The sequence below is a fragment of the Crocuta crocuta genome, unplaced genomic scaffold (genome assembly GCF_008692635.1).
Source record: "Crocuta crocuta isolate KB4526 unplaced genomic scaffold, BGI_CrCroc_1.0 scaffold432, whole genome shotgun sequence".
NCBI classification, from domain to species: domain Eukaryota; kingdom Metazoa; phylum Chordata; class Mammalia; order Carnivora; family Hyaenidae; genus Crocuta; species Crocuta crocuta.
The window spans coordinates 306,518-315,846 of NW_027529522.1; the positions used below are offsets into that span (position 1 = coordinate 306,518).

At 40.5% G+C, this 9,329-nt stretch overlaps 1 long non-coding RNA gene across 1 annotated transcript in view; it reads left to right on the top strand.

The window, feature by feature from the left end:
- Positions 1 to 8,192: 8,192 nt before the first annotated feature.
- Positions 8,193 to 9,329, top strand: part of LOC144228928 (uncharacterized) — a 16,211-nt gene continuing 15,074 nt past the window's right edge. Inside the window, exon 1 of the long non-coding RNA XR_013334308.1 lies at positions 8,193 to 8,714. This is a non-coding gene — a long non-coding RNA (uncharacterized LOC144228928). The remainder of the gene's footprint in view (positions 8,715 to 9,329) is intronic.

Consider the following 9,329-nt stretch of genomic DNA (forward strand, 5'->3'; position numbering starts at 1 on the left):
CCTGTAAAATGAAAAATAAATATTAAAAAAATATGTATTTTGCACTTAACATTTTTACTCAGACAAACTCTATGATCTATTAAGTGACAATGTAGAGAGCAAGCCATTTTTAAGCTACTCATAACCTATGGCAACAAAAATAATTCAACATTACATTTGGGAAACTCATGTTTTAAGAAATTTCTTCAGGGACGCCTGGGTGGCTCAGTGGGTTAAGCGTTGACTTTGTCTCAGGTCATGATCTTGCAGTTTGTGAGTTCCAGCCCCGCGTCAGGCTCTGTGCTGACAGCTGACGCTGACAGCCTGGAGCCTGCTTCGGAGTGTGTCTCCCTCACTCTTGGCCCCTCCCCTGTTCACAGTCTGTCTCTCTATCTCAAAAAGAAAAAAGAAAAGGAAAAAAGAAATTTCTTCAAACACAATGTAATGTGAAAAATATATAAATAAAATATACTTTTTTTTTACATTAAACAAGTTTGCTTTTTTCTGCTTCGTTTCACAGTCACTTAATAAATCCATGGTTATTTACAGAAAAATCTAATTTCACATGTACAAATTTCACTAAAGGCAGATAAGAGGTTCAAATAAATTCTACAAATCTATCAGAAAAATCAATATCTATAGAATATCTTTTATTTGAAACTATAAAAGTTTATATTTTATTCTGTTACATATTTGACTTTGGCTATTATTGGATACATAATGAGTACCATGGTTTTGACACTGATTTTTTCAAGTGAGCCAAAATAACTGAAAATGACATAAAACTTCCTTTGGATTCATATAAAAATTTCAAGAACAAATGTATTTCAAGGTAGAGCAAGCCATATAATTACAAATTTTGAAACGAATCCAACCATTTATTTAAAATATCTACTTATTAGCTTAATAAGTAGATCTTTGAAAACTAAGACATTGGATGCATTTGAGTGAATATTCAGTTGACTGTCAAAGAAGAAAACTTCTTCTGTTTCTTCTGGAGTATCCAAAACAGTCAATACCATATACTATACTTAACACAATTATTTTTAAGTGTTTAAAAAATTAGTCTCCAAATGGAATTTTTAAAGAGTTGATAATGTGTTAATGAATGCAAAAACGGAATATTAGAATAATGGAATTATTACTTCTCTATGATGATATGAGCATTTTACAACACTTTTTAGCAGATGTGTATCTTTTACTAATTGAACTCAGTAATTATGAATTTGTTACTAAATCATTTATATAATATTAATTAAAAATTCCTTTCATTAAAGGAAATATCACATCAGTTCATACTGGAGATGGAAGAAAGAAAACTGGGAATTAAATTAAATAAATCATTTTTAAAAGGTTACAACACTAAGAAATTTGTAAGACCCTTTTCCATATTTCTTGTCACACAAATAGCTAGATTTTAGGTAAGAAATATTTTTAAAAATTAATATTAAACACTGGAGCTTCAAGTTACAGGTTTCTATTGAATTCAAAAATAGGTTTAATTCAACTAAAATTCTAAAATCATTGGGAGGCTGATGGTAGATATATTGTTGCCTCCTCCATCTTGTAAGTATTAATATACAAAATCATTTATATTGAATTACTGACATCCTCACAAGTGCAAAGTAAGTTCCTTGCTGAATTTTATGCATTTTTATTATACATGGTGGACTGTGAATACTTATAAATTAAATCTGTTTTGTTATTGCTCCTTTTTATGAGGTACTTGATCTCTAGCTGAGAAGTAAAAGTTCATTATTAAAACATGATTCTTGTATCTAAAACAGTCCCATGTAAAAAGTATAAATAAATTCCTAAATTTAAATTAGTGAATTCTAATAGGATTTCAATGCCTGTCAAGCCTGGAGTAAATGATTCAATATATTCACCAACTGCTTAAGAGAAAAGATATGTGTACAAAGGAAATAAATTACTGAGTGAAAACAAACAACAGCTAAAATATGAAAATAAGTATTAAACAGTGATCTATACACATAAAAGCAGCATCAGTTGGAGTTATTTTTAAAAGATAAAAATATGTTCCATTCTAGTTAATAGTATTACTTTTCGCATTAATGCTTTTCAAAGAAAAGAATTTATTTTACTATACAGAAAAACCTCAAGAATACAACTTGTAAATTACTCATACTATTAATAAGTCAATCATTTCCTATATTTCAGTCAGTCTTCAATTAGAGTGAAATACCTTAAAAGTTAAAAACATTTCATATGTCACTAGCTCAAAATGACCTTATGTCTGGAATAACGTTTATGCAGAATAACAATTATAGAACTCATATTATCTGCCAGATACTACCTTATTTAAATACATAACTTACTTAATATTCTCAAAGTACTATTACTACCCCAGGCTAGATAACTTGTTTATATAGCCCATACTAAGTGGCATTCTAAAGATTCAAAATCAAGCAGTCTTCTTGGAAGACTGTTAAAGAACCACTACTCTATCCTACCTCTTGAGGGAAATGATTCAACCAGGGTCTGCTACGCATCTGAAAGCCAATGTTTTAAACTATAAGCAGTCAGAGTTGTCAAATGTGAAAATTTTTGCTAATTATGAAAGTGAATGTGTTAGTTTCAAGAAACGAAAAAGGAAAGTGAGCATAATAAATATGCCAAGAGATCACACAGTATAAATGTTAAGAGCTGAGATGGTGGCACTTAAATTCTTCAGCTGTGATTTCATCCTGAGATGACTCTCATTCAAAACACACACATAAAAAAGCAAACTGTCGTATTTAACATTCAAGGTCATACCATTCAAATTATGTACATATACCAAAACTACAGTAGCATCATCCATAAATTATGCCCAAAGATAATTGTCTCATTAACCTGGTTCCAGTACATTAAAGATACTTTATTCTAAGATAATTAACTGATCAAATTGTTCTAACAGTTTGATTGTTTATTGGTCAATAAAATTCACATACCTTAAATTTTTATGGAGGAAAGTCCACCTTTATTCGAGACAATTGGACATGATTTGCTTCTACCTTTCCAAATAAAAAGCAGCATAGACGTTTAACTGATACTAGCTTGAAGTCAGTCAAGAAGAAAGCATAACTCCTAATAAATGTGGATCTACTTTCCTTTGAAGGAGACTTTGAAAGAAGCAATAGGAGGCAGAGCAATGTACATCTCTAGAACTGAATTTCAAAGGCCTTATTTGGCCCTTCTTCCACATGGGAAGAATTAGAAAACTTTTTGCCTTTTATTTTCCATTGTAAGATCCTAAATGGGAAAATAAGTCCAGGCTATGTAGGTCTCCATATAGGATTAGACGCAGTGGCAGCCATAGTGCAAGGAATGTAGGACACAATGGTCTATGTAACTGGCTGCTGTGAACTTTAGTGGCAAACTTTAAAAAAAGAAAGAAAGAAAGAAAATACTTTCGTACTTCAGCACAGATCTCAAAATCATTCCAAGAAACTTCCTTCAACTGGGTCTGCTGCATTAATGAGATCATGGAAGAGATCTGCTAATTTAGAATTAAACGCTTTGATGAGGAAAGTTTATTATGATAAACTAAAAAGTCAGAGTTTTAAAAACTAATTGGATGCGACAATACACGGTATTTTTCATATATGACTCATCACTGTGTGGATTAAAAGCAGCTTAAATTAAAAACGGAATCCCTTGAATTTAATTAAATGGCTTCTAAGAATGGTTTTAAAGACATTTAAACAACGTAGAAAAATTATGATACATCTACTTTGTCAAGTATATCTTAAAATCCTACTAGTTCATCTTCTTTTAAAGTTATAATTTGTAGCAACTATTAAAATTTATAAATCACTATATTGTGCCCCTGAAATTAATATAACACTGTATGTTAACTATGCTAGAATTAAAATTTTAAAATACATAATAAAATTTTTGTAAATGCTTAAAAATAAAGTGCTAAAAGAAAAAATAAATAAAAGTAAAAATGAAATACTATTATCACAACTATAATGTTAAATTAGCCAAACAAGTAAATAAAAATTGAGTAAACAATGCAATTTTACCTGGTGCACTTTTATTAATATTCTTGTAATTTAAATGTCCCTTATTCTTTGGAAAACCTCCCTTAGTTTACCTGATTATGTATGTAGTTTCCTTATAATACCCAATATTTAAATGAATATTCATAAATCAATCATCTCATTCACATTTTAAAAATGCAACTGCTGAACAAACCATGTTTAAGTTTTTCAGCTATGCTAGTATATTGATTCTCCAGAAATAAAAATACTTACCCAAGAGCTTCTAAATATTTTTCTGGAAAATAAAATCTGTAGTGAAACTTAAAACAACTAGACACCATTATCTAACATTCTGAAATTTTCACTTTGCTTACAGTGATAAATAAAATAAACCTGTCTGTTGTTTGACAAGGGAAAGAATGATTTGAACAAGAGAATAGTGTATATAAATGATGATATTTAGAAGAGTATAAAAGAAGATTATAATTTTTGCAAAAGCTAAGTGAAATATTTTGTTTTATTTTTCTTTTTTGGTCAATAATAACTCAAGATGTGAATCAGGTTCCTGTGGTGGCTCTGTGAACACCATTACAAGCATCAATCATCAATGACCCAGTGAAGTCCAGAACTAAGTTAACAAAGAAAGAAAAGGGATTTTTTCCGCAGACATAGATAACTTTATATTTGTATATTCCATGGGTTCTAAACGCAATAATAAAATATTAGTTTTTCAAATAAAATATTATATAGAAGTTTGGTGATCAGAGACTAGCTTGAATCAAGTTATTCATTGCAAGATTTAAATGACATCTAGTCTAGGTCCCCATGTTACATAGGAATCATGGCATCTGATCATAAAGACCCCAAATGATAGGGACTCATGAACTCCCAATATAGCCAGTCCGCAGATTTTTGGAAGGTTATGTTAGAAAGCTCATTTCTTCTTCCTCCTCCTCCTCCTCTTCCTCCTCCTAGGGCTCTCCTCCTTTTTCTTCTTCTTCTCTCTCTCTCACTTTTATTTATTTATTTTTTAATGTTTTATTTATTTCTAGGAGACGGAGAGAGACAGCGTGAGCAGGGGAGGGTCAGAGAGAGAGGGAGTCACAGACTGAAACAGGCTCCAGGCTCCGAGCTGGCAGTCAGCACAGAGCCCGACGCGGGGCCCGAACCCACGAACCGCGAGATCATGACCTAAGCAAAAGTCGGACGCTTAACCGACTAAGCCACCCAGGCGCCCCTCTCTCACTTTTAAAAAGCTCATGTTTTTAATGTAGGCTAAGATGCTTCATCTTTTACAATTTTCTATAAAGTTACCTTAGTTTTGCTCTCTGACATTATCATAAGATAGTCCAAATTCCTTTTCTTACTTGATACCTTTTCAATATTTAATGATACAGCTTTCATGCCCTCACTTTTCCAAGTTAAGTCTTACTATCAGATTTTATGGATTATATCTATAATACCCAATCATCTCCCTTTCTTTCTTTTTTGGATACATTCTTACTTTTAGAGTAATAGTTTGCCAGGGTCCCACTTAAAATGTAGTGCTCAGAAAGAAAACATTAAATGTCGTCAACACTGTAAATCATAGTAAGACAATCATGTCCTTCAGTAGGATGCTATCATTAGTTCAATTTCACAACACATTAACTTTCCACTACAAATACCGAGCTCCTGCCAATAAAAGCATGTCATTAATTGTGTAGTGGGTTTCTTGGACTCAAAACCAGAACCTTACATTTGTATCTACTGCTGTAAGATAATATCATGACATCAAATAAGTTAGCAAGAATCCCTGTATTTGAGCCTCTGGTATGTTCTACTGAAAATTACCAACATACTCTATTTGCCTTCCTACCTACCTCATAAATCTCCAGTTTTGTACAGTATTGAGCTACACTGACCGAAAATCAATGTTTACATTAGCCTATCGCAAGTCGTAAGCTATAAGAATCCCCAGTGAAAACGTTGTCTCGAATGGCAACTGACATTTAAGAAATTTTGCCGGTGACTTCTTTTTCACTTGTTTACTTTTTAAACTGATTCGATAGAGAAGAACATCTCCCTACAAGTGTTCCTCAATAGTGGGTCACGCAGTAAGATTAGGGTGCTGCTCAAAATTCAGGCAATGGAACGCTCAATTCCTTCTCTGAGGCAGGACAAACATGTAAAATCAACAAGAAGCCTTCAGCCTGATAGGAATTTGCATATAGACATACATATAGCACATGAAATGTGAGTTTGATCTACAGAACGTACACAAATCACGTGAGGAAGACAAAGATTTGTTATTTTATTCTAGTTAAAGTTGTCCTCTTTCCAAGAAACTTTTATCTCACTCTTCCCCTCTTCAGGCCATATCTTCCTTTCAGCAAAAACAGAGTTAATGAGAGTTCTGCAAGACGCCGTCTCCCTCCGTCCCCACCACAGCCTTCCAGTGAGGCTCATCTCAGCCAGGTTGAGGCTGAGGGCGTCTGAGCTGAAACCAGCTGGCTTTTCCTCCTCAGAAACACACCCCTCAAATCGGAAGCCAAAAGAGCCCAGCCACAGAGAACTTGCACTCAACAAGGGCAACCCCTGAAGAGAGAACCTTCGGGCAACCGCTTCTCTCCTCCCGACCCCCAGCGCTAGAACCCGCTCCCAGCGCCGCGCCTCATTCTCGAGCCTTCTCCCGCCGGCCAACTCGGGGTGAGCACTGGGGTTAGTCAGTGCGCACGTGACGCGCGGTGCCCACATGACACGGCCGTGGGCGGGGGAGGGGGACAGAGGCGCAAAGCAGGGAAAAAGTTAAAGAAGACCCGTCAAAGCGCCCAAAGCAATCTGTCCCTTCCCTTCTCGGTCACCTAGAGGTTCAGGGAGGGGTACTCAGACGATGGCTGAGGACCAAGGCGTCTCCCGTCCGGCTCCTGAAAAGGGGGGCGTAGTTCCCCGCTCGCCCCGTCACCCTATGTTCCTCCCCGCCCTGCTGGTGATGCCGCTGCACCCTCAAGTCCTTCCTCCCTCCCTCTTTCGTCCCTCCTTCCTTCTCTCCTTCCTTCCCTAAAACCTCTTCATCCACTGCGGGCTGTGCCACTGACGCACATTCAATTTGCCCCGGGAGCTCGCCCGCACCTCTGAGGTCACACAAGGCCAAACACCTTCCAAAGTGGAGGGTATAGCTGCGCAAAGTTGCACGCCACACCGCAAACCTGCCCCCTCCCTTCCACTGAGCACCCCTACGGGACCCCCTGCAAAGCTCACTTGCTCTGCCGGCTCCTCCCTCGACCTGGCCCACCGTCGCGCCACACACCCCCTTCCACACGCGAGCCCACCCTTGCACTGCCCTGCGCCTCGGGCGGTCCAGCCGCCTGGCGAAGCACCGAGCGAGCCGCCGCGCTCACCTTGTTTGACACACTTGAGCCGGAGGGGGTCCTTGCAGTGTTTGATCACGGCCAGCACGTCCCTGATGGTGAGACCCGCCACGGGGGTCTCGTTCACTTCCAGCAGCAGCTCCTCCGACACCAACTTGCTGCCGCTCTCATAGGCCACCTTGCCGGGCTTCACCTCCCCCAGGTAGGGGAACTGTCCATTCTCGGCGCCCCCCTTCAGTTCAAAGCCCAGCTGGCCCTCCGGGTTCCTGCCAATGACACTCTCGTGGACTTTGCTAGTCCAGTGGCTTTTCTTTTTCAAGCTTTTGGACATGGCAGTGGGGTGCGTCGCCTCAGCTTGCTGAGGGGTTCCTTTGGGGTAGGGGAGTTGGTGCTGAGAGAATGAGGATGAGGAGCACGGGGACCAGGAGGTGAGAAGAGCAGACTTTGCCTTCCTGCCCTTTCTGTTCGGTGCTTCCCCTCTTCTTTGGATGGAGTGAGGATGATGAAGGGGGAGGAGGAGAGGGACGGCTGGGCAGAGGTAGGAGAGCTTGGGTGAGGCTGTGCTGCCCCTTGAATGACACTCAAGGCTGTGGCCCCGCAGCAGAGGAGAGCTGTGGCGGAGGCGGCGGCGGCCGGAGCGAGCAGTAGCCGAGCTGCTGAGCGAGCGGCGTGGGGGTGGGGAAGGAGGGTAGGGATGCCGGGGGCCACTCCTGCGTGGTGCGAGTGGGAGCGCGCGCGCGCGCCCGGGTGTGTGTTGTTAGCCGATATCCATGGTAGCTGCAGTGGCAGCGGCAGGGTCCGTGTGTGTGTGTGAGTGTGTGCGTACTAGTTGTACTGTACCGGCGGGAGGGGAGGAGGGAGGGGAGGAGGGANGGCCCGGGCTCCCGGCGGCGGAGTTCTCGGCTGAGCGGGGCTTTGTTTCCAGCCAAACTCCTTGCGGAGTTCTCAGAATGCTCCCTCAGAGGAGCGGAAAGTTAGGGAAGTGTAGGCTGGTTACCCAGACAGCGGGGTGCAGGCCGGGGCGGGAACTTAGCGGAGGGGCCGCGTTGTCCGGAGAGAGGCGGTTCCCGGCTCCCAGGAGAAGGGGCTTCGCTTTTCCTGGTTAGGAGACGCGGGGCGGAGGGGGCTGTGGCGGGAGACAGGTGGTCTCGGGCAGCCTCCTGGGAGAAAGGAGCTGTACGCCCCAGGACTGTGGTGGAGACGACTGGGGCGCAGCTAAGCCTCAGACTCGGGCTTGGAAACCTTACGACGTCCTGGCCCGACAGCTTCCTGCTCCAGAGGAGGAAAAGGGTCTGAGCGAGCTTGAACACCGCGGCCGAATCCGGGCTGGAGCTTAGCCCGCAGGCCCACCACCGGGTTCCTTTCCCTTCAACCGAGTTTGCAGCCGGGAGGAGAGGTGAGGACAGGCGCGCAGAGATGCAGGAGGGCTGCTGGTTTTCATTCAAACGCTACTTTGGTGTAAGGTGTTAGGAATAATTTTTTAAATTTCTGTGACTAGTGAGTGAATTTAATTTGCTGTATTTTAAAATGATAGCGATGAGAAAGAAAAAAAGTCGCACACCCACTCTTCTCTTTAAAGCAAAGCACGAAAAGGACTGAGCAGTTAAGATTTTTGATGTCTGAGGCGAAGAGAGCGTGGGAGGCAAGCGGTTCAGTTAAAAACGTGTAGTCCACCCAAACACAAAGAGTCTGAATTCAATTCAGACTCTGCTACTTACCAAGAGTATACTCTTGAATTGATTGCTTGACCATTCCGAGCCTCATTTTCTTTATTTGTTAAACCGGATTAAAAGTACTAATTTGATAAGACATGATAAGGATGAGTCAGGTGATGCATACAAAATGCTTGCCTGGTACAGGTGGGTAGACACCCAAAATAGTCATTTCCTTCCTCTTTTCCTCGCAAGTGTAACTCATTATTTGGGGGAAGAGGAGGATCAAATTTAGTCAGAACTGGAAGAGTTATTAAAGAAACATGATTTATTTAAACGTGTCTTCCCTCCCCCCCCCT